Source organism: Erpetoichthys calabaricus, chromosome 4 (assembly GCF_900747795.2).
Source record: "Erpetoichthys calabaricus chromosome 4, fErpCal1.3, whole genome shotgun sequence".
NCBI lineage: Eukaryota > Metazoa > Chordata > Cladistia > Polypteriformes > Polypteridae > Erpetoichthys > Erpetoichthys calabaricus.
In genome coordinates, this window is record NC_041397.2 from 93431989 (window position 1) to 93459273 (window position 27285).

The following is a 27285-nucleotide window of genomic DNA, read 5'->3' on the forward strand; positions in this document are numbered from 1 at the left end:
AGTTTGACAGACTACATTCTTTTATGAACAATTAAAACATTTTGAAGTTGCTTGGATGAAATCATGCACGATATATTATGGAATGTTAAGTTGAACAATGAGGCAGGCTTTCATTGCTTTTGCATTATTTTATTACTGGTATGGTTGAAGGAGATTTAAAAGCAAGGCTGTAACAATCCATTCTTTCATCTCTCTCATGAAATCCTATGAACTCCCCCATCCTTAATCCCTCAAGATCTGTGAATATAGCAACCAAACCCTACAATGAAACCAAAATCTACAACTTAATGCTATCTCTCTCTCTCTCTTTCTTTCCCCACTATCATTTCTTGTTAACTTCATACCTGCAGAGAATTTCTTTCTTTATCTATTATGCTCATTAGATTCTCTATTCACCACTTCCATTTTCTCTACCTACCTTTTCAATTTCTCCTCTCCTTCCTCTTTTAAACCTTCATGCTTTTTTAGATCTTGCTGTCATTAAGTTTGATCTTGGTGTGATGAGGTCAGGCTTTAACTGTTCTGATTTGTTTAGCTTTCTGTTTAACTTTCACCCAAACATCATTTTTAATGGCTTTGAATGGTTTCTGCCTAAACCCCTTTAAGCATAGTGTGTTCTCATTTTCTTTAGTCTCTATATGGGTGATCAAAAGGTTTTGCGCCTGACCTATTAAGAAACACCAGTAAAACCATCCATCCATCCATCCATTTTCCAACCCGCTGAATCCGAACACAGGGTCACGGGGGTCTGCTGGAGCCAATCCCAGCCAACACAGGGCACAAGGCAGGGACCAGTAAAACCAAACAAGTCTTATTTTTCAACATAATCCCGATGAACACTTCTTCAAACATTCTCAATGCTTTCCTGTGCAAATGAAATACGGTATTTTGTCTTGTTTATGCAATCTCTCTTTTGAAATTGACTTGAAATATCTATCGATCCATTACCCAACCCGGTATATCTTAACTACAGGGTTACGGGAGTCTGCTGGAGCCAAACCAAGGCAGGAAACAAACCCTGGGCAGGGCGCCAGCCCACCACAGGGCGTGCATCCACACACCAAGCACACACTAGGGATAGTTTAGAATCGCCGATACACTTAACCTGCATGTCTTTGAACTGTGGGAGGAAACCAGAGTACCCGTAGGAAACCCACACAGACACTGGGAGAACATGCAAACTCCACACAGGGAGGAAAAGAGAAAGTAACCCGGGTCTCCTAACTGCGAGGCAGCAGTGCTAAAATATAGAACATCCCACAATTAAATTTATTAGCCTGAAATTCTGTTTGGATTACTGGTGATGGTGAAACTTCTCTTTAGGAAGTTAGCCTCAATTGAAGATAGCCAGAGGTGTAAAATAACAAAGTGCAAATACTTTGCTACTTTACGTATGTACATTTTTCAGCTACTTGTACTTTACTTGAGTACATTTCATTTAGGGCTACTTTTACTTTCACATACCTACATTTTTAGCTCAAATGGCATACTTTTTACTTCATTGCATTTTCCAGCAAGTCCTTGATACAGATAAAACAGGATAAACTTTTATAAATTCATAAAATAGACCTATCAAAAAAGATTACAATATGCAAGCTTTCGAAGCAACTAAGGCCCCTTCTTCAGGCAAGATGTAATCAATTTTCAAAATCAAATCAATGTAATTTGATTACATCTTGCCTGAAGAAGGGGCCTGAGTTGCCTCGAAAGCTTGCATATTGTAATCTTTTTAGTTAGCCAATAAAAGGTGTCATTTTGCTTGGCTTTTCTCTACATTCATAATGGCTAACATTAGTACACCCTAGTACTACAAATAGACCTATCAGGAACTTAAGTTATAGTTCAGCACTGCTCAGACACAGGCAATAGAATGCTGCATATCATTTAAAAATACAGTAATTGCACAATAGCACGCCTTTCACTGCTCATTTGCTAGGTCTTTCCCATGCTCCCCACTTCCTGTTGAGAGATGGAAACTGAATGTGCACTTTCACATTGTGCTGTAACTGATGCTCCTTCACAATGCAGGTAATGTGCCTCATTCAGGATTCCATGACCAACCGTTCATTCGACAAGTCAAACCAGCCGTACCCAAGGATTCAACGTAGAGACACAGTACTGTAGGTGTCCAGTCTTTGTCTCAAGTCACTGGATAGTGTCCATGTCTCGCAACCATATAGAAAGACAGGAAGCACCAGGACTCTAAAGACTTGGACCTTTGTCTTTTTGCAAAGATATCAGGAGCGTCACATACTCCTTTCCAGTGACCTCAAGACCTCTGTCTACTGACTTAATTGGAAGAGTCACCAGAGACATGAATGTCACTGCCGAGGTAAGTAAACCACTCAACAAGGTCGACATTCTTTCCACAGATAGACACACTGCTGATGGCTGTGCCTAAGAGGTCATTAAAGGCTTGGATATTGGTTTTTATCCACGACACTCGCAAGTCCAGACGCTCAGACTCCTTGCTCAATCTCTCAAGAGCCCCAATCAGAGCCTTCAGTGACTCTACAAAGATCACAGCATCATCAGTAAATTTAAGATCAAGGAAGATTTTATAGGCCCAAATAATATCTTGAGACTACAAGTTATATATTGTGTGAACAAGATCTGTAAGTGGTGGCAAATTCTTATGAGCAAAGTTACCAAAACGAGAATGAGCCAGGCTGTAAAAGTCACTGGTTAACTGGAGAAGATAGACTTTGTTATGTGAGAGCTAATAAAAGGGATGTCAGCATTCCTTCAAGCAAGATAAGTATTATGGAATTTGAGCTCAAGTAAAGCTAACAGAACACTTCCCTTCCAACCGGAATCTACTAGAGTCACAATGACTAAGGAAAATATAGGTGGCTTATTAAGTAAATATTCTAGTTTTGTGTGCAAGGGTGAACTCTGAGTAGCAATATATGTTGTCTTGGTGAACAATTAGATAATTACTTGCATCTGTTATCCTGTCTTCCACTGAATTCTACTGTGTGACTTACACTTTCTCTGAGCTGTCCTTTTCATTAATCCATTATGCTGTTCAGGAGAAAGCATTTAAATATAACAGAATTGACCCATGCCCAGAGTATTTTTCATTAGAACATAAACAGTCAGATTTATAAATTGCCATTTTATTATTTTGTATTCAAGCTGAATTATTGGGTAATATTAATGCAAGTTGGTTTGATGCTTTTCTGCGTAGTGAAATTTTATTCTGCAGAATGTTCAATTGTCTGTAGGAGTACATTCAGAATATGAACATGTATTATAAGACGACTAACTTGTTATGCTGGAGAGTTAATAATGTGCCTTATAAGTTTAGGTGTGGTTAACTTTGTAGTTTACATGAGTGTATGAGCAAGTAATTTAAAGATACAATTGGGGACCATATTGAGCAAAGGAAACCACAGCATTCTTAAGATAATTCTGAAATTGTTGTACTAGCATTTAATGTAATATTTGCCATCTCTTCTACTGTGAATTATAATAAACCCAATCTTTGTTGATTTTCACAATTTTTTTTTCATATCTATTTATTAAAGTGATGCATTTGTGAGCCAGTCACTTAACTTTTTATTCTTATTTTTGTATTTTATTTTATTATTCTTCTCTCTGGATTAGGGGTGCCTCCTCCACTGCTGCTGGGTATCCAAATAATAGAGGCACAACGTACGTCTTATCCACACTCACCAGTAACCACACTTCAAGTCATCACCATGACACTGACTGTAGTAAAAGTTTGGGAACCCCTCTTAATTCTTTGGATTTTTTGTTTATCATTGGCTGAGCTTTCAGAGTAGCAACTTCCTTTTAATATATGCCATGCCTTATGGAAACAGTAGTATTTCAGCAGTGACATTACGTTTATTGGATTAACAGAAAATATGCAATATGCACAATAACAAAATTAGACAGGTGCATAAATTTGGGCACCCCAACAAGAATATTACATCAATACTTAGTTGAGCCTCCATTTGCAAATATAACAACCTCTAGACGTCTCCTATAGCCTTTGATGAGTGTCCGGATTTAAGATGGAGGTATTTTTGACCATTCTTCCATACAAAGTCTCTCCAGTTCTGTTCAAATTGATGGCTGCCGAGCATGGACAGCATGCTTCAAATCATCCCATAGATTTTCGATGATATTCAAGTCAGGGGACTGTGACTGCCATTCCAGAACATTGTACTTCTCCCCCTGCATAAATGCCTTTGTAGATTTTGAACTGTGTTTTGGGTCACTGTCTTGTTGGAATATCCAAAACCTGCGTAACATCAACTTTGTGAGTGATGATTGAACATTATTCTGAATAATTTGTTGATATTGGGTTGAATTCATCCGACCCTTGACTTTAACAAGGGCCGCTGTCCCTGAACTAGCCACACAGCCCCACAGCATGATGGAACCTCCACCAAAATTGACAGTAGGTAGCAGGTGTTTTTCTTGGAATGCGGTGTTCTTCTTCCGCCATGCAAAGCGCTTTTTGTTATGACCAAATTATTCAATTTTTGTCTCATCAGTCCAAAGCACTTGGTTCCAAAATGAATCTGGCTTGTCTAAATGAACATTTGGATATAACAAGTGACTCTGTTTGTGGCGTGAGTGCAGAAAGGGCTTCTTTCTCATCACCCTGTCATACAGATGTTCTTTGTGCAAATTGCGCTGAATTGTAGAGCGATGTACAGATACACCATCTGCAGCAAGATGTTCTTGCAGGTCTTTAGAGGTGATCTGTGGGTTGTCTGTATCCATTCTCACAATCCTGCGCATATGCCGTTCCTGTATTTTTCTTGGCATGCCAGACCTGCTGGGTTTAACAACAACTGTGCCTGTGGCCTTCCATTTCCTGATTACATTCCTTACAGTTGAGGCTGACAGTTTAAACCTCTGAGATAGCTTATTGTAGCCTTCCCCTAAACCAGGGGTGGGCAAATTCATTCCTGGAGGGCCGCAGTGGATGCAGGTTTTTGTTTCAACCCAATTGCTTAATAAGAAGCACTTATTGCTCTAGAAACATCTTCTGCTTCATTTTAGTTATCTCCCTCGTTAAGATTATGAACCCTTATTGCTTATTTAAGTCTTAAACAGCTGCATTCTTGGTTTTTAATTGCTCCTTATTAGCAATAAGATGCAAATGACAAAAGAAACCAGCAGTTATCCATTTTGCTTGTTACCCTTTACACCTGTGTGTATTTATCGTGAACTATTTGGTTTAATTAAATACTTGGAAGGAAAGAGAAGAGAAAAAAGTGAAGGATTGAGAATTACCCATCCGTTTTACACTTCAAAGTATTTGGATGATATCCTTAGAATGGAAAAAAAAATCTAGGATATGAGAATGACTTAACATAGCAGAGTTAAAGCACTAACAAGCCATGAAATGTAATTATTGGCAAGGATTGTTTTCTAATTAAGCAACTGGGTTGGAACAAAAACCCGCAGCCACTGCGGCCCTCCAGGAATGAATTTGCCCACCCCTGCCCTAAACCATGATACTGAACAATCTTTGTTTTCAGATCTTTTGAGAGTTGCTTTGAGGATCCCATGCTGTCACTCTTCAGAGGAGAGTCAAAGGGAAGCACAACTTGCAATTGACTACCTTAAATACCTTTTCTCATCATTGGACACATCTGTCTATGAAGTTCAAAGCTTAACGAGCTAATCCAACCAATTTGGTGTTGCAAGTAATCAGTATTGAGCAGTTACATGCATTCAAATCAGCAAAATTACAAGGGGAACCAATTTTTTGCACAGCCAATTTTTCACATTTGATTTAATTTCATACAACTAAATACTGCTTCACTAAAAATCTTTGTTCGGAAAACACCCCAGTGCTCAGATGTTCCTAGGAAATGAAACATACAACTGTTATCTTTTTTGTTGAAATAGAATAAATTATTATGCAGGCTGAGAGGGGTTCCTGAACTTTTTCATATGACTGTATGTAATAACCAAAGGCAGGATTGCATTTTCATTATTCATCATTCTTGTTTATGTAGCAATTATATTATGTGAGTGTTGTTTCAAAATAAAATAAATGTATTGTGTTTTCTAGACAAAGCCTCGGACCTTCTCTTTATTATAAAATGTACTTTTATTTTTGGTACTTGGATTCTTTTGAAAGCAAATACTTTTTCACTTTTGCTTACCTATCTTTTAACGGTAATACTTTTTACTTCAGATTTGATGAAGTACTTTGAATTTTACCCAATTATCATTTTTGAGTACTTTTTTTTACAGACAGCAGATAAAATAAAGGAGTGGATAAATGAATCGATTCACTCTGGATGTCATTTTCTCTGTAGACCGCCCTGCTAGTTTTGCTGTGTGCTCTCTTTGATGATGAGAGCAATTATAGATTTAAAATCTTTAAAAGCAAGTGCACTAAAAGTTGCAGAGTTACATAAAAATGCACAGCTTTTCTTAGACTTGTTAATCAATTAAATCATCCTCAGAAATATTCCTTTCTGTAAAAACTGACATGAAAAAAGTGCTAATGAGTTTGATTCAGGTCATTAAATATTCTTTAAAAATGTTTTAATCAAGATCATCTGCCAAAGATATAATTTTAGAAATCTTGGATTAACTGTCACATACACAAGAAGTTTATGTCTTCTTTGTGTGTGGCACATGAGGCCGACCATTCATTCATTCATTGAAGCTGCTTTCTTTTGTGAGTAGAAATGTTTTTTTCTCATAAACAGTAATCACATTTTAATTTTTTTTCTCCAAACATACCAAAACTGAGCCTTCAGCATGCTCTAAATAGTTATAAAAGAAAGAGCTCTAAAATAAAGGAACAAAACTATGGCTACTATATGTATTAAAATGCTAAAAATATTTTAAATATGATTTCCTAGAAATTAAAGTTCTAGAGTGCTAATATCTTTCTCGTATTTCATTGTGCAGCCGGCCTTGGTGAGCATTTTGTTTCCATGCACCCTATGATGCTTTACAAGGTCAGCATGATGTCAAATAGCAGTGGCGGCCTTGCACAGAACTTTTATGCATGCCTGTCACATGGCCATAGCTGAGTCGCAAGCACAACAGTAAAAAACCAAAAAAAAAGCAATTTCAGCTACTGAGATGTGCTAATCCAAATACCTCCCCCTCACAAGACCAAGCAGACCCTCCCCAAAAGTTTTAAATTGTTGTAAAGGGGTCCCAAGGATCAGAAACACTGTCAGATTTATATCCAGCATGTGTGTAAAAAAAATAAACAAAAAAACTTGCAGTATTAGAAGTACTGCTAACTGTTGAATAACACTGTTCCTTGTGCACCATCACCACATGGCTAATTATGCATGCAGATTAGCCAAGTGCCCAACAATAAACTCAAAACAAGTCTTAAAGGAGCCTTCCACCCTCCACCCTCCACCCCCCCCCCCCTTCAGAAAACACAGGACATGCTGTGAAATAATAAAAACTAAAGAATTATTACTATTTACAAGGTTATTCTTTCTTCTTAATAGAAAAATAAAGTTTAAAGCATCTGCACAAGTACATGAAAAACAAGAAAAAAAAAAAGAAATTCCTGCTATTCCTGGAGCCATGACATCAGACAAAGGAACTAGCCCTCACTATTGCTTTGTGGCATGGCCAATGTGTGCTCCAAGACTGGAACTCTGTGAGTACAATGTTAACTTGTATCCTTTGTTGTATTTTGTTGGTGATATTCATTCCATCTGCATCTTTTGTTGTTTGAGACGTAGTAGCACAGTGGTTAGCATTACTGCTTCACAGCTCAGATCACACACTTGAGCGCAATAATTGGCCCAGCATAGTTAGCATCATTTTCCTCAACTCTCAGGGACACTTAAAAGTCCATAGCAACATTATAATCCACTCAAAACTAGTTCAGCTCCTCCTTTCCCATTGACTTCAGTGCAGTTCGTGGAGTTCAGCGAAGTTCACAAACATTTCTCTGATTTTGACAAACTCAAGACAAAGCAAATTCAATGGTTTTCGCTCATCACTAATGTTATACATTTGACTTTCTAAATGAAAAACTTTGAAGAAAAGAAATACAAATTAATTTGGTGAATTAATACCAGATATGATCCTGACACAGATTAAAATACTGATTTAAATGCCGCGTTGCCATTCAGAAGCTGCCAATGAAATACTGTATTCACCAATAATAGCAGTTGAAGAAAAGAGAATTAATTCTGATTAATGTTTTCTCTTTGTATAATCTGGTTGACTCTAACTACTATTTCACATTAATAGAAAACAAAAAGAAATAAGATATTGTTTAGAGTAATTGTTGTCAAAAAAATAAGAAATTTGAACTGGAATGTAAATTCATCCTGATATCTGTAGTGTTGACTTCTTTAGAATCAATAAGAAGTTAAGAATATACAGTACTGTGTAAAAGGCACTAGATAATTCAGAAACAGTTTTATCTTAGATGGTTACTTTATGTGTTCTGGATTAGGGTGTCAAAAAGATCACATATTACAATTCCAAACATTCTTTTTGTAAAAAATCATGCAATAAAACAAGATATTGTTATTTATTGAAAGAAACTAACATAATAATACATCTATTGCCAGTTAAAAAAATGTGTGATTAAGCAAATATGACAAACCAATGCTAATGGTCAATGACATAACATGCAGGTTGAATCAAAGTGGTTAAAATAAATATAAGCAGTTGAGTAGAGGAAGTAAGACTGGGCAAGGAACAGCCATACTAAAAAGCTGAAGTTGTGGTAGATGTGGAAGTTTCCCCCTGTAAATCATACACCATGGCAAAAATGAACATAGCAACAAGGGAGAAGTTAATTTTCCTGCATCATCAAGGTTTCTGTTTTAAGCAGGAATTTTATGGCAGAAGGTTGTTTCTAGCTGTGCTGTAAAAGAGCTTTTTAAGAAGCACAAATAAACGGAGGAAGTTCGAGGATCAGAAACACACTGGTCAGCCATGGAAACAGTACAGCAAATGAGAATACATCAAACGCATTTCCCTTCAAAACTGGAAGATTCCCAGTATCAGATCTAGGAGAAACCACTGATGTCCTGGTACACACATCTACAGTCTGAAGAAGTCTTATCAGGAGTACTTTTCACGGAAGAGGTATGACCAAAAAGCCATTCCACTGATGTGGAAGTAAAGCCAAATGACTCATTTACACATGAAAACACAAGGACAGGAGTGCAGAAAAATGGCAGCAGGTACTCTGAAATGAAAAGTCAAAATTGTAAATTATTGGTTTTAATGAACGGGAGCAGCCAAAAGAAGAAGAAGACCAGAACATAGTTTGTTCACCAATGGGTTGGAGAATGGTACATGGATGAATGTCTGCAGGAAACAGTGAGACACAAAGCAGGCTGCACTTCTGCAAACAGAGTTAGTTATTAGATCAAAATTGACTGCTACCTCACTGCAGAGAAGTACAGGCAGATTTTTATCCTTCATGCTATACCATCAAGGAGTCATCAGCTTTGTCCCCACTTAATTCTACAGGATGACAATAACTCCAAAGTAATGGAGAAAATCATTAAAAAAAACTACCTGCAGCAGACAGAGGAATAATCCTGTGAGAAAAACTACCAAGCCTTGATCTCAACATCATCGCGCCAGTCTGGGAATACTTAAGAGACAAAATCAAAAAAGGCAGCCAAAGTCTGCAGTGAAACCGTGGCTTCTTCATGAAGCTTAGATCAGCTGAACAGGCACGTGCAGAACGCACACGTGAAAAAGAGAATCGCTGCTGTGTCTGTTTTTTATGCTCACTGCACTTTCTAGCAAGTTTTGATCCATAAAACCAATCTATAGCATTATCTTTGAAGACTTTTGCACAGAACCACATACAGTATATTGGAAAATGTTTAAAAATGTAATATTACTCTTAATAACAGAGCAAGACATTTTACTACCAGATCCAGTGCTAACCAAATTCTAGCAATATCTCCATTTACATTCTTGCAGAGCTTTACTGAAAACATGGAATTCAACCTGAATGTACTTTCAGTAGTAATTCCGGGCTAGTTTCAAAGATATTTTTTTTTCTTCTAATGTTCTTTAAAAAATAAGCCATGCAACTTCATTCTCACATAAACATTATACAGTAATATCTCCCAAAAGATAAAATTTAACAATGCTCTTGGATTTCAACAACTTTTGACCTTATTTGCAAAAAGGACCAGTTATACAGGTTCCAGAAATACATCAGTCCATCAAGCACTGTTCTTATTTGGCTTAGTGCAGACGTTTTACATTTTTTTCTGTATATACAGGAACATGATGAGAACCTTTGCTGTCAATGATGACATATATGTCTTCAGACGGTATTGCTATACTATTGAACCACAGAATGAGGTGTATGATGTTGCACAATGTCCTAAAGCTGTGGGGTATGGTCAGCTAAGCAGATTTTAACTTTGTAAATTCCTAATTGGCCAAACCCCCAACACATCAGATGTTTATTGTCTTCAAAAAAATGTTAACTAAAGTTTGTTTTCTTCTATGCCAGCTGTACACAGTCTTCTTTCACAAAGGTGTTCTGTTAGTGATATCATCTGTTATGTCCATTACATTTCATTTTATTTGAACAACTTTATGGATATCTGTATTACCATTCTTTTTACAGATGTATGTATGTGTATATATGCAAATGAGGCACTGTTTTGTATCTGTAAACCTATGTACATTCTCTGAATGTTCCTTCAATGACTCATGCAATATAAGAATAAATTGAGTTGAACTCTAAACTCTGTTTGGTATTTGCCCAGTGACGTCAGCTTCCTTCCATGGCTCTAAGACATGATGCCAGTTTGACTTTCATCTTTTCCACATTTAATCCTAAGTGTGCACATAAGGAATCTGAAAGGAATTAGCTTCTTGCCTGGTGCTGATTTCTGCATTGTGCCTGCTAATATCAGGAAAGGTTCCAGTTACCCACAACTCTCATTAGAAAAAAAGTAAGCTTAAAAAATAGAACTTTTATATATTTTTGTACATAAACTAGTTATTTATTTAAAATAAAGCTATATTAGAAAAGGGGTGTGTTTTGTAAATATTAATTGGGAACGGAATTTTGTGTTTTCTTTTTTTTTTCTATAAAACAATCACGTTGTTTAAGTCCTCATTCTCTCAATGAACAAAACATATAATTTTTAAGTTATTTTTTTATTGCTCCATTTTAAATAAAGTGAGTGATACACTTGCCTTTGTAAGCTGGACTTCCTCTACATTGAAATATGTGGCTCATCTTATCAAACAAGTGCTTCACTGTCTATCCCACTTTTATCCATACAATGCTTCCAATGACAGTACATTTTCAATTCCAGCTACGTCCATTTATAAAATATATATTTATCTACATCGTTGTGCATTTAGCGTGGCATGGTGGCGCAGTGGGTAGCGCTGCTGCCCCACAGTTGGGAGACCTGGGGACCTGCGTTCGCTTCCCGGGTCCTCCCTGCGTGGAGTTTGCATGTTCTCCCCGTGTCTGCATGGGTTTCCTACGGGTGCTCCGGTTTCCTCCCACAGTCCAAAGACATGCAGGTTAGGTGGATTGGCGATTCTAAATTGGCCCTAGTGTGTGCTTGGTTTGTGTATGGGTGTGTTTGTGTGTGTCCTGCGGTGGGTTGGCACCCTGCCTGGGATTGGTTCCTGCCTTGTACCCTGTGTTGGCTGGGATTGGCTCCAGCAGACCCCCGTGACCCTGTGTTCGGATTCAGCAGGTTGGAAAATGGATGGATGGATGATGGATGGTTATGCATTTACCCAAATTTAATAGGTTTTTTGAAATATGAAGTGTGTTCCACTTCTTATTTTGAGCCTTTCTGTTTTGACATTTCTAACTCACTAATGACCAGAGCTGCTCTGCAGAGTGTATTTCAACTACATGTATCTTCAAGTTTCAAGGTGTTTCAAAACAAAAAGATAACATTTTAATTTATAAATATTTATATATTAAATACATTGAACTCCTTTAAAAACTGTTTTTATCTTTACAATCAAAGTGACACTCAGATTAGTGCTTTACATATCACTGACACAAAGATATGACACAGAATAGCAGTCGCTCTAAGAAAGCTCAATGAACTACAGTAAAGGGCAGTTATGATTTATGCTCCATCTGCACCAACATTGAAAAAAGATGATAGATTATTTAATAAACACATTCCCACAATCAGTTATCTATCCATCCATCCATTATCCAACCCGCTATATCCTAGGTACAGGGTCACGGGGGTCTGCTGGAGCCAATCCCAGCCAAAACAGGGCACAAGGCAGGAAACAAACCCCAGGCAGGACGCCAGCCCACCACAAACATTCAATCAATTAAACAATTTAAACTTTTACTATAAACTGCAGTGAATGTGTCTTTTTTATCCTGGCCTGTTGTAAGACATGAACAGATCTAATTAGAATAAAATGAAATTCTGTTTCTATTTGGCTAATCTACTGCAGGACAAACAAATAAGCTTGTGCCTGCTAGAAGCTGTAACATTTACACTACATCCCCTTAACATTTACAGTACATCCTTCTAACATTTACATTGCAGTCCCTAAAAGACTCATATAATTAAAGAAACAACTTTGAAAAGTTTATTTATATGGGAAGATTTCCTAGCCCACAGGTTTTCTGTTCTCCCACTTTAAATAACAGCACAATCAACAGTTTTTACTGTATGTTAACATTTTACATAATTGAAAAATAGCTCTTTTCAAAATTCTATATGTATCACTGCAGATATAAATAGCTCCAGTCACACCATTGTGCAAACAAATCAAAACAGCATCAATTAAAAATGTGATCTTTTAATATTGCACTTGTAACTGCGAACAACACCTCGATATTTTATTTCTAAATTTAATATATCAGTTATTTTCCTAATTTATAATTTTCAGTATGCTACTAACCCCTTCTTTTTGCTAAATATGAGTAATATACCATTACTGTGTAAAGTTACAATACAACATTTGGCACTGAGTCTATGGTAATAGTCCTATGTCTAGAATATAGGTAACTACTACAGCTACAGAAGGAAAAACACTGAAAAAACAGTAAGTACCTTTTACTTTGTTTAATCAAATCTGTGTATTTATGAACAATATCGCATTCTGAAAATAACATTAATAAATAAAACACATTTTTCAAAATTTCAAATAACTCCAGTGAAATTACCTACAGAATCTACATCATAATATTCAAAGTAGATATCCACTTTTTTATTTATGTGCTGTGCTTTGAAATAGCCTACTCTTTACTTCCACAAAAACTTGTGAAACATCTCCATCGATGTCATGTTGTATCTTCCTGGAAGCACTTCCAGACCATAAAGAAAGTATGCCCTCTATCGGCCTGTAGAGACTCCCACAGGGAAGCATTCCCAGACTCCGTCTCCCAAGCATCCTTGCGGTTGTCCCAACTTGTCTTTGTCATGTGAGGACTACTGTCACCTGGTGTATGGGGGATGAAACCTCTCTCTACTCTTGGCTTCTGCTTGTCCGTTTATTAATTCATACCAACTGGGTACGAAAGTATTTTCCTGTCCCACCGGCCACTTTATCTGCATAATCATACTGACCTCCCTTCCAGGGAATGTATTTCTCTCTATTTCATTTGGGATGCCCGTTCTCATCTTGCAACATCCATTCCTGTAATTCAGGGAAAAAAAAATGGCAGCAATAATGCAGAAAAACACATTTATATTTTAGAGCAACATATGCTGCCTTCAAGATGACATCTTTTTCAGGGACATTCATGTATTACTCCATAAGACAATGCAAAAACCACATTCTGCACACATCGCAAAGGCATGGCTGTGGAAGAAGAGGGTAAGGATACTGGACTGGCCTGCCTGCAGTCCTCATCTGTCCCCAATAGAGAATGTGTGGAGAATTAAGACATGAAAAATGCGATAATGACAACCCCACACTGTTGCACACCTTAAGACATGTTTGCAGGAAGAATGGGATAAAATAACACATGAAAAGCTTCATCACTTGGTATACTCATTGCCAAAACATCTTTTAAGCATTGTGAGAAGGAATGTCAACATTACAAAGTGGTGGACTCTTTTTAGAATGTGTTGCAGGCCTGTAATACAGGAATGGATATACTGTATATTAATAAACGAAATGAAGCTGACCAGACAAAACACAAAATATCTTTGGTTGATACTGTCTGCAATGAAATAAAAGTCAAAGTAAATTTAAGGTGTCACTGCATTTTTTAATTTGCATTTTCCCTACCATCCCAACTTTTTCTGATTTGGGGTTTTATATTTATATGGTTCCTGTCTGCTAGGCTCTGGCTCCCCTTTATCCTTTACCAAAAGAACTGGATAAAAAAGGTTTATTAGGTGGCTGGATGGTTAAAAATTATTTATAACACAAAATTATCCATGACAGATCAATGATGCATTCGGGGCGTGACCTTTATATGAATGCACCTCCTTAGAATTCCTTTGCCCTTGTGGCATATAGTAAGAGTGGCTAAATGGAGAAAATACGCATTGGTTCAGAAAATGGAATATATTTCATGTTACATTCTGTTATTGGTACTGTGCTGAAATAAACCTTGCAAAATCGATCATATGGGGTTACTGCAGACATGCACTAATCTCACCGCTAGCCATCAGTCATATGATTTGTGCCTAATTAAAGAAAGAAGTTCACTACATCATTGCCACACTATGCTTTATTTGTACTTTGCATGCCTGTACACTTGTCACAAAGTCGTTACCAACAGACCTGAAGAATAGTTTATCTATAGTGAGAACAATAAACTAATTTCATGACATTTGTTAACAAAAAACAAAGTACTTTTATTTCAAACAAAAGTGAACTACTTTTAGCACGACCAAAACGCATTCTTGAATTTTTTAGATATACATTATATTTCAGTAAAAAAAATGTAACCTTGCCTGTCAGGCATATCAGACATATTCCTACATGTAAACAAACTAAATACATGAATGCAAAGAATAAAAACTAATATGGCATTTGATGGCAAAGAGTTTTTTGCTTTTTGCTAGAAATAAAACAACAAAGAAAAAAAATTAATTTACTTTCTTTTGACTAATTTAATAAAGCTGTTTTGAAAAATGAAGGAGTGGAAAGAGAAACTAAACTCAATAAGTGTTTGAACTTAATAGATGACTCTTTTCAAGGGTGTTTTTCAACTGAAGGTCTTGATGTGGTTTCTGTGAAAGTCAGTCGATAATAGGCAATGCTGGTTTTTCTGAAAACTTTAAATAAGCAGATTATTCAGAATATTCTTTTCCATTCTATAGGTATTATGTTTCTTATGCTAATGACATTAACACAATTTAACACTCTTTAATAAGTATATTTTTGAGCTAATAGGTGAAAATCAAGATTCATCAAGATTGACGCATCAGTCTAATAGATTAGTAGGTCAGTAGGGAGAATTGAACACAAAACTTTGTGGTTTCCAGTGTCTCATATTTCTAAGGCAAGCTAAAAACTTAACAAGCAAGAATGTTGCTTGGTAATTTTTTTTCAATGGAATAAAATTAACAAATGACAAGCTTGAGCTCAAAAATGTACAACAGTCTAAACACAACAACTACCTCTCATCTGATGTTTTTCCACATTCCATTTTTGTAATACAAAAATATTACCTGGTAGACATCTATAACTCTGTATATCTGTGTACATCTGTTTAACACTATTTTTTAGGTGAAAATCCTCAAAATCATGGTAATAACGGAGTATATGACAGAAACCAGCAAGTCACAGAAGGAGATAAGTTATTTTAATCACAAGGGAGGACCCATATATTGGATAAACACACATGCACCAAGATGGAGTTGCAGTTAAAAAGCAGATCATTGAGGCCATTGGAGAGTCAAGAGAGTCATGGATGTGGTATAGAAAAGTCCAGATAAGAAACACTAGATTAATTCCATGAATCCAGGGAAATGAGGAAAGCTTTTTAATCTTAAATAAATGGAGATTAATGGGATGAATGGTGAAAGTGTTCAAAATTATGATGAAAGTAAGTAGGGCAATGACAGCTGTTGCTTTTTCTGCAAGAAAATGGGGGCACATATGGAAAATGATTAAGCATAAATCATGCACAAATGTTATGAAGTACTGTACATAATTATACAGAAAACTACAGATTACAGTGCAACAGGAAATCTGCAAGGCTAAACAAATGTTTACTGTCCTCTGTTGTTAAACTGCAGTGTATTCATGTGTAGTTTTATTATGTACATTGTTTAAAGACTAATGTATCTTATTTTCAGTTTAAAATACATTACTATACAATTGTGCTTGCATGATCTTCAGCATCATTCTCAAAATATGAACAGATCAAGTGTCTTGTTTAGGGAAACAGTGGCCCAGAATAGTTTTCCATTCTAGGCAATCTTTATGAATAATTAAAAGATCATATATGATTACAGTTTGCCACTATCTTGGTGCGGCACTTAAAGTAGATGAATTGTTTCTACAGCTTTCACATTTTTATAACAGGTTTACACATTTTATATGATAAAAATACATTCAGATACAACAAAATAGCATTAAATGCTGATAGGCAGATATATTAGTATAGAATTAAACAGAGAAAATAACCATCTTTGGTAATTTTCAGAGAATGAAAAGGTGTATAATTACCATTTTTTGCATACAGATGAAATTTTCTTTATCTTTTGTTAAAAGATATTTAACAAATCAACCAAATCATTTAAAGCTAACATTAACGCCACCTACAGCAAGCCATTGCCAGATTTTGCCAACAGTGCTGTGGCTTAAATGTTTAATGCTTATCATCTGTTGATTTTTAAACATGTAAAAGTAGATGTAATAAATTATTCTACAAACTGTATTTATTTAAAATTTAAAATATTTACAACATATCAACTAGAAATGTGCATCAATGTTACAGGGAGAGATAGCACTTGACCAGTTGAAAATCTCTCTTGTGTGGGTATTTATGGCTGTTTTGTGTAGTTTTACACAAATGTATCCTTTGTCGTCAATAAAGTAAATCTGAAGAATATTCACTTTCTGCTGTTTATTTGGTTCCATTGAATATATTGGTTTTATGAAGGTAAAAATGACTTTCTGTGTAGGATATGATATCATTAATCAAATGTAAGTCTCGATGTCATAGCTGACACAAGGTCATTTATATACAGATGAAATGCTAGATGCCTGAAAAAAAAAGTCTTTGGGGTTTCTTTACTAGAGAGTGAAATATTTATTTGTTTATGCTTATTAGGTATAAGTTAAGTATTTAAGACGGTTTGTTAAAGACTGAATAGACCAGTTTATTAAATATTTAAACATTCATTGAAGTCTGGCGCAATTTCATTTTTATATATTCATAGCATAAGCACTGCTTTTATGTTGAGGAATTAAATGGTGAAGATTTTAGAGAATATTCTATATTGGCAACAACTGGTAAGTAAAGATCTTGCATTTAATAATGTGGTGGCATAATGGTGAGTACTGCTGCTTCACAGCTCTAATAGACTGAGTTCAACTCTTGGCCAGGGTGGAGTTTGCATGTTCTTCTTTTTATAGGTACTCTGGTTTTCTTTCAACATTCCAATAATTCAGTTTATTTCTGCATAGTGTTCTTCATTGAGTGTAGGCACAGAGCACTGTGATGAATTCATAGGTTGATACAACTACAAACATTGCAAATTACTAATCACAAAATGAGCATACATGAAGATACAGAGTTGATTATTCACATAGAAAACTAAATCATTTGAAATTGATTAACATAAATGAACCCCAGCACTATATGTCCATTATTTAAATGTTATCAATTATTGCCAATTTGCCAAAGAACAGAGGAAAAAAAAACTCCAGTCACTAGAATCAGTCCAGAAAATAAACCTTTGGGGATCCACGGTCAGTTATAACAGAAGACAAAGTCAGAAACAGTCACAGTCCTGGAGACCTAGGCCTCCTTGCTTCTCACCCCTCCTGGGCAAAAGTTTATACACATTTATACTATAGGTTATAGTAACATTGTACAAGTTAACTTGTATTCATGCTGGCTACACTTTGAATGATGTGTGTTAAGATAACTAGCAGCTCTACCTTCACTCCATGAGTCAGTGAGTGAGCTCTGAGATGAGCTTACAGCAAATGTTACCTGGATATATTCTGGCCCCTATAACCCCAAACTGGATTAGACAAGTTTGATAATGTTTGGAGGGATCATTGCACTTTAATGGAAGAGTTTAAGTGCCTTGGTTATTAATGAAGAAATCAGAGAAGATAGGAAGAATGAACCCAATTTTAAAACACAGGGACAAGCCTATTCCTCTTTTACGTTCATGTAAATGGAAGTTTGGTGATTCAAAAATCATTACGAAGTTAAGTTCAGATTCTGATTCTGCAGTGTTCAATGCGTTTTTAATGCGTTTGTGTGTGTGTGTGTGGAAAGTCGAAAACTGATATATCAGAAAAGTATGCATTTTTTTTTGCTTGTGCAGCTCTTGTATGATTGCAGTTTTTGAGATATCTGCCCTGAACCCAGAGACCTACTGTATATACAGAGATAACATCTGAAAAAAATTGAAATATCCTTTTCAATAAAACTATGCGTTTGTCATATTATAGGCTACAGGTCTCAGTTGTTGGTCCTATTTAGTCCTCCATATTTTTCACAAACAGTTTGACGTAAGACCAATAATAACTGCCACTGAAAATGTTTTATTTAACTGAGCTTTTTTTGTAGACTCCTTTGTTTAGTCATGAGACCAGGCCTATTGATGTGCAACATTTTGCATGAGTAGTTTTTGAGATACATAAGTTTATTTAAATTGTGGCCACTTGGGAGTATCACAGACCCCAACACCCTGGCTCAATTACTCAGACTTCAGTTTGGGGTCAAACAGATGTTTTTATTTAAAGAAATTACCTCCCACAGGTTTGTTTTCTAAAAAATCCATATAATCACAAAATATACATACATGTATGCATGCATAAAGGCACATGCAAACGCTGACACGTACACACACACGCACACATTCATAAACACTCAAAGACATGTATACATCAAGATAGCTGACAACTTGTTTGCCCAACCCCATCTTATGCTAGATGATGAACTGATAGAAATAAACACACAGAGGCATTAAGTCACTTCTGTACTCGTCTGCCTATTTATGCAACTTGTTTACTTCATTTGACTCTATGTGTTTAGTTTCAAAATAAATATTGAACATTTATTAGAACATTAGAACACTCTAGACGAGAACAGGCCATTCAGCCCAACAAAGCTCGCCAGTACTATCCACTTATTTCTTCCAAGAAAACATCAAGTCGAGTTTTGAAAGACCCTAACGTCTTACTGTCTACCACACTACTTGGTAGCTTATTCCAAGTTTCTATCGTTCTTTGTGTAAAGAAAAACTTCCTAATGTTTGTGCGAAATTTACCCTTAACAAGTTTCCAACTGTGTCCCCATGTTCTTGATGAACTCACTTTAAAATAACAGTCTCGATCCACTGCACTAATTCCCTTCATAATTTTAAACACTTCAATCATGTCACCTCTTAATCTTCTTTTGCTTAAACTGTAAAGGCTCAGCTCTTTTAATCTTTCCACATAATTCAACCCCTGTAGCCCTGGAATCAGCCTAGTCACTCTTCTCTGGACCTTTTCTAGCACTGCTATGTCCTTTTTGTAGCCTGGAGACCAAAACTGCACACAGTACACCAGATGAGGCCTCACCAGTGCATTATAAAGGTTGAGCATAACCTCTTTGGACTTGTACTCCACACATCGTGCTATATATCCTAACATTCTGTTAGCCGTCTTAATGGCTTCTGAACACTGCCAGGAAGTCGATAGCTTAGAGTCCACTATGACTCCTAAATCCTTCTCATAAGGTGTACTGTACTCTCGATTTTCCGACCGCCCATTGTGTATTCAAACCTAACATTTTTACTTCCAATGTGTAATACTTTACATTTACTGACATTAAATTTCATCTGCCACAAATCTGCCCAAGCCTGTATGCTATCCAAGTCCTTCTGTAATGACATAACGGATTCCAAATTATCTGCTAATCCACCTATCTTGATATCATCTGCAAACTTACCAGCTTGTTACTTATATTCCTATCTAAATCATTTATATATATTAAAAATAGCAGCGGCCCCTAGCACTGACCCCTGTGGAACACCACTCTTAACATCGGCCAGTTCTGATGAGGTTCCTCGCACCATCACCCTCTGCTTCCTGTGCCTGAGCCAATTCTGCACCCATCTACAAACATCACCCTGAACTCCCACCTCTTTTAATTTGATGCCCACCCTCTCATGTGGAACCTTATCAAATGCTTTCTGAAAGTCCAGATAAATAATATCATAAGCTCCACTTTGATCGTATCCTTTTGTTGCCTCCTCATAGAATTCCAGCATGTTAGTAAAACACAACCTCCCTCTTCTGAACCCATGCTGACTGCTTAGAATAACTCCTGTCCTTGCCAGGTGTTGCTCAATCTCATCCTTAATAATTCTTTCCATTAATTTTCCTGTGATGCATGTTAAGCTTACTGGCCTATAGTTGCCTGGATCTGCCCTCTCACCCTTTTTATATAATGGGATGATATTTGCCATTTTCCAGTCAAGCCATATTTATGCTTGATTCTACTTCCTGCTCATTTTAGTATACATTTATTTTTTTAAATAATAAATATAAGTTAATGTACTTGTATTTTATTGTACAGTAAAATCAGTTGTAAGTTCTTCTGAGTCATTTCCTGTGATATTACTAAAGTGTAACTTACAGTACATGGAAGCCCTCTAAGGATCAGTCCATATTCCTGCATCCTGATTCCATTCTTGTTCACCTCTATATAGGCCTTCCTTATTAAATGTGCAAACATTACTGGTAGCACGTTCTCTGACAGCAGTGACTAAAAGTAATGATACATATTTGGAAGACTTTCTGTGTAAAGCTTGCATGTTTGCTCTTGTTCGTGTGGATTATCTCTCGTTGTTATGTGATACTATAAACCAAGGGTCCCCAACTCCGGTCCTGGAGGACCACAGTGGCTGCAAGTTTTCATTCTAACCCTTTTCTTAATTAGTGCACTGTTTTTGCCGCTAATTAACCTCTTTTGATTTTAATTGACTTGTTTTTTAAGATATGTTCCCCTGAATTTTTTCAGCGTTCTTCTGAATTGCTTAATTTCTTTCCTTACATAGCACCCAAAGAGAAATGAAATGTGAAATGAGTGAGCGAACAGAAGACCAACTAAGTCAGGGCCTCAAACTCCAACCAATTTCACTTCAACCAGTTGCAAAATTGGACTCTGATTTTTGTTGTTAATTAAACCTGTTCTTTAATTCCATGGCTTGTTGCCGCTCTCATTGTGCAATAGCATATATTACAAAATTGATTTTCTCTTTTCTAAGAGCACTGTTAAAATGTTTTGGGGACCTGAGCAGATCAGCATTCCTGAGACCTTCATCTTTCTTTATTGTCAGATATTGTATGATGAATAGGGATGGGAATCGAAAACCGGTTCTTGTTGAGAACCGGTTCCCACTGTTTCAATTCCTTGGAATTGTTTGCCATTTTTGCAAACGATTCCCCTATCGATTCCAGTCGCCTCGAATGACATCACCGCGTTACGTAGCGTCATTTACCCAGCAGGAAACATGGCGCCTAAGCGGCACAAATGCTCAAAAGTTTGGTTATACTTTACGAGAAAGGATGACAACAGGGCAACTTGCAATACTTGCAAAGTAGATATTTCATCAAAGGGAGGAAACACTACGAATATGCAAAAGCATTTGCACACAAAACACGCGATAACCTTAAATGAATGTTGTGTTTTTGATCCGCTCCGGACTAGTGAATCTCAACCCAGCAGCAGCGGTAACGTTTGCAGGTCCTCTCCCATTAATACGGCAGGTAACTAATCAACTAACATTGCATATTATGTTAGCGCGATTTGCCTTATTGCAAAACCTGCTATTACTGTGCATTGCATTTAGATGACCATGACGAGAGAGACAGACAGAGTCTGACTGTCTCAGATGCTGGCAGTTCTCGCTGCAGTCTACCGGTAGCTTCTCCTTTCACAGAGGCGGGCAAAAGTAAAATGACACAGGCCAGGATAGACGAATGTCACCGAGCAGTGACTAAGTTTGTGGTAAAAGGCTTGCACCCATTTGCCACAGTAGATGCCCCCCGATTTTTGGTAAGTGAATATGTTTAATTGTAGGCTAAGTCAGGGAATGTCAAATTTGTGTGTTCTCCTCTTACCAGATGTTTCATCCGTTTCCATTTCTGAGCTGAAACGTGTTGAAGGCAGCTGTCACTGCAGATGGATGGGCAAGTTTTAGTCAAGATCATTACCTCACAGTAACGCTGCATTATGTCAGGAATGGCCAGGCTCAAGAAAAAGTCCTCAAAACCAAACCAGTGTACCAGGCACAGACAGGGACAGCTGTAGCAGAGGAGACTGATGAGATCTTGGAGGAGTATGGTATCAAAGACAAGGTTGTGGCAGCCACTGTTGATAATGCGGCCAACATGGATGTAGCTGTCAAAATAGTTGATGGTTGCAGAATTGCACTGTGCACAGTTCCATTGGACTTGAGTTGATTGTATTTGTTACTGGCTGATGTAGTTTTATTTTTGAGTGCTCAGCTCATATATACTTTTAAAAAGGAGAGTGTAAATGTTACTGGACATTCTTGTGTAATTGCCACAGAATAATTTATGTTATACTTTGTTATTGCTACAGAAGAATATTTATTTTATTATTATTTTACATTTGCACATTTTTTTCTGGGGACCCCGTGGCACCCCATCGAGGAGCCGTAGGCTGTGGATCTCTTAAGATCTCACTGTTGGGTTTGTAAGGTCATGCTACTCCTAAATTTCTATCTTGTTCAAAGATAAGCTATAAAACAAAGTTCTAAGCTAATCGACCTGTGTGTTCTCCTTTTTTAAAAATAAGAATCGATAGGAGAATCGATAAAGAATCGAATTGTTAAACAGAATCGAAAATGGAATCGGAATCGTGAAAATTTTATCAATTCCCATCCCTAATGATGAACACAGTTTGCTGGTCACGTATTGGCTCATTTTGTATCTCATTATTGTTTGGCTGCTAACTAAAAAAAAAAGAAACAATTAAGGTTCTGAGTCTTCAAGAGCAAGTCAAATAAAATGAATTCAAAAGAAGTCAATTAGCAGCAAAAACGGGTCACTAATTCAGAAAGCGTTAAAATGAAAACCTGCAGCCACTGGGGCCCTCCAGGACCAGTGTTGGGGACCCCTGCTCTAAACTAGTCCAGGAGGAGTGAGTGGGTGGGTGGGATGGCTTGTTTCCTATTTTGTTTTCATTGCTTCCTGTGATTACAGCAGTTAAAAACTATATGAAGAAAATGGATGATTTACATCTTAAAGGCATAGTGCAATGTTACAGAGCAAAATGAACTCAGTAAACATGACACTAAATTGTAGCTTTAATGGCATAATTCAGTTGCTGCAGGAATCAGTTAAAAGAAGAATAAAATACAGTAGATGGAAGAATCAGTTATTGATCCTTTGATGCACGAGTGGAACAGATGTGCTTGATAGTGATTAATGACAGAGCGCACTTGCTGAATATGCAAGAAGAAAAAAAAAGGAAAAAGTAAATAATCATTAAAAAGTGGATCATTATAGCTAATGTATGTTTGTAGCTGAATATCCTTTTGTTCTAAACATTATTAGCGTTTTTTTTTAATATTTTCAAGAAAACCACCTCATTATGTTTTTATTGTTTTAGAAGATTTATAACAAATCCCTTGCTAGTACTGTAAAAATTACATTTGGTCCAGAAAAAAAAATTACATGGGTTTCAGGGGTTACTTAATTTTGCTTATGGATTTAATAAATGAATATTATAGCTACTGTTCTCTAAAGCAACCAGTGAGCCTACTACCTGAGGACATATTATTATTAGTCTGATTCATTAGGATGATCTATTCTTATACTTGGAAATTAATCAGTATAGGTTTGGTTCTTTAATTAACTGTTATAGATCAAGCGTAAGTACTAAACTTTTAAGAGGTTTAATAATGGGATCTTGGCAGATTAAACTGAAATCATAAAGACTAATACTGTCCATATTTTTAATCCCTGTATGGGTTTTAAAACTCTGGTAAGTACTTTAACAGATGGACAAAGACCAGCTTTATAAGAGTGTGAAACATTAATGAAATGTACTGTAGCAAGGTTGTTAGGAGATGAAGGATACAGAGAAACTTCAAGCCATTATTCAGAAGTTGACTGCAAATTATCATTTCTACTCATCTTTGTCTATTCTCGAAGTTGCACTCAGCTACTTAACTAAAAAGCAGTCCACCTTGGTTTGTACATACAGTATGTGAGTGTGTTAATATTCATTATACTGTATTCCTGCATGCCATCAAGACCTTGCAACTGGTTCAAGTGCAAAATCTTACATTTTGTAATAGTCATAATTTAAAACAAAACTTGAAATTGTTTCACTTTTTCTCATCCATTTGTACTTTTCATTTCTATCATTTCATGTCACTCAAAGAGAATTTCACCTGGAGCAGGGATACCTGGAACAACTCATGGATGCAGACCCATAAAGTCCATGCATATTGAAGAAGAAGAACAAAACTGTGTTAAACTCACCACATACAAGATCAATATGTCACCTGGAACAGTTGTGCAAGTGACAACAGTGGTATGAATCAAGACTTAGGATTTTGGCAAAAGAACATTGAACATCAATTCACTGCTGTGGAAGAAGCCAGTGCTTATGAAGAATATAATTGGACTCACTTCCTCACAGCATTAGCTCTGAAAGCAGACAATTCAATCAACAGGAGCTTTTCTTCTACTCTGAAGATGCCAATATGAAGAGGACCCCCTAGTGCTGCAGTTGAGGGGCTGCCCTCAGCCTTTATAAATAGGTGACAGGCTTCACTGGGGCATTGGTTAGTTCACTACTTGTGTTATTCAGCTCCTTTCAAATTCCTGCATTTTTTGTAAGTGCTCTCTGTTGATTTTTCTGTTTTTTTATTCTTTGCCTCACCCTTCTTGTCTATTGGATTGTGAACTTGGCTTCTGTCTTTTGGATTGTCTCTTGTAAACCTTTTTGACTGTTTTCAATCTTCTTTTGTCTCTTGTGAATAAGTTTCTTGCATCATTAAGAAACTTTGTTTTTGTCATTATGGCTCATGGGTTTTCACAACTTCTCATTCCCTTTTTGAAAAGTACAAGCATGGCTTCTTTTGGCCTGTGCAGGCTTCAAAAACCTGCTTCTTGACTTCAGTGTGTTTTTGAGGCCTACTATATGATTCTAGGCCTCTTTGGAGACTTGAGGTCTCCAAACACAGTTTGTGAAGACAAATCTAGCCTTGCATTATAACATTTGCAAATGATGTTGTCCTATTGAATTTATCAGTCTGTGATCTTCACTGTAAAGATCTACAAGTAAGTGGAATTTGACTGGAATAAAAATCAGCATCTCCGAATCTGAGGTCATATTCTTCTGGAAAACATTGGCTTGTTCTCTAGGGGGATAGGATGAGCAGCTGTTCCATGTAGGGGCAAAAAATAAAATCATAACTGCTGTACCTCAATTGGAATTTTCATATGATACATGTTATTAATGTCAATTTAATTTAGCAAAAATGAAGAATAAAATTAGGGCAAAGCTGTTTAGAATTAACTGTAGTTGACCTGGGGGGTATTTTCCGTACGTTGCTTAAATGATCCGAGATCAGATGCATCATCTTGGATGAGTTAATGCTAGTGAAACTCATCCGGGATAAGTCGGTTTTTCAAACGCAGCCGTGTAGTAGATTAGTCCGTCGGATAGTCGAACCTCGGATTCAGGAGGAACAGTGTGGTTTTCATCCTGGTCGCGGAACAGTGGACCAGCTCTACATTCTTACCAGAGTCCTGGAGGGTGCATGGGAGTTCGCCCAACCAGTCTACATGTGTTTTGTGGACTTGGAAAAGGCGTTCGACCATGTCCCTTGGGGAATCCTGTGGGGGGTGCTCCGGGAGTATGGGGTACCAGACCCCCTGATAAGGGCTGTTCGGTCCCTGTACAACCGGTGTCAGAGCTTGGTCCGCATTGCCGGCAGTAAGTCGAACCCGTTTCCAGTGAGAGTTGGACTCCGCCAGGGCTGCCCTTTGTCACCGATTCTGTTCATAACTTTTATAGACAGAATTTCTAGGCGCAGCCAGGGTGTTGAGGGGGTCCGGTTTGGTGGACTCAGGATTGGGTCACTGCTTTTTGCAGATGATGTTGTCCTGTTTGCTTCATCAGGCCGTGATCTTCAGCTCTCTCTGAATCGGTTCGCAGCTGAGTGTGAAGCGGCTGGGATGGGAATCAGCACCTCCAAATCTGAGACCATGGTCCTCAGCCAGAAAAGGGTGGAGTGCCCTCTCAGGGTTGGGAGCGAGATCCTGCCTCAAGTGGAAGAGTTCAAGTATCTCAGAGTCTTGTTCACGAGTGAAGGAAGAATGGTGCGTGAGATTGACAGGCGGATCGGTGTGGCGTCCGCAGTGATGCGGGCTCTGCATCTGTCTGTCGTGGTGAAAAAGGAGCTGAGCCATAAGGCAAAGCTCTCAATTTACCGGTCGATCTATGTTCCTACCCTCACCTATGGTCATAAACTATGGATAGTGACCGAAAGAACGAGATCGCGAATACAAGCGGCTGAAATGAGTTTCCTCCGCAGGGTGTCTGGGCTCTCCCTTAAAGATAGGGTGAGAAGCTCAGTCATCCCGGAGGGGCTCAGAGTAGAGCCGCTGCTCCTCCGCATCGAGAGGAGTCACATGAGGTGGCTCGGCCATCTGATCAGGATGCCTCCTGGACGCCTCCCTGGTGAGGTGTTCTGGGCACATCCAACCGGGAGGAGGCCCCGGGGAAGACCCAGGACACGCTGGAGGGACTATGTCTCTCGGCTGGCATGGGAACGCCTTGGGATTCTCCCGGAAGAGCTAGAAGAAGTGGCCGGGGAGAGGGAAGTCTGGGCATCTCTGCTCAAGCTGCTGCCCCCGCGACCCGACCTCGGATAAGCGGAAGAGGATGGATGGATGGAATATAAAAATGCCAAAACAGCTACGTATCTCCTTTACAGCCCATGCAACCTGACAACCAAAAATAAAATGCATTCATCATCTTTACATATGAGTATAACACTTTCTTCTAATACTCGTCGACTGAGTGTTCTTCTCTCCTCTTATATTGTATGCAGTGATCCACACAGTGAGTCTTCTTTAGTGGTGAATCAAATTCATTTTTCTCCACAAGACCCTGTGACTGAACAACCTAAGCTTTTA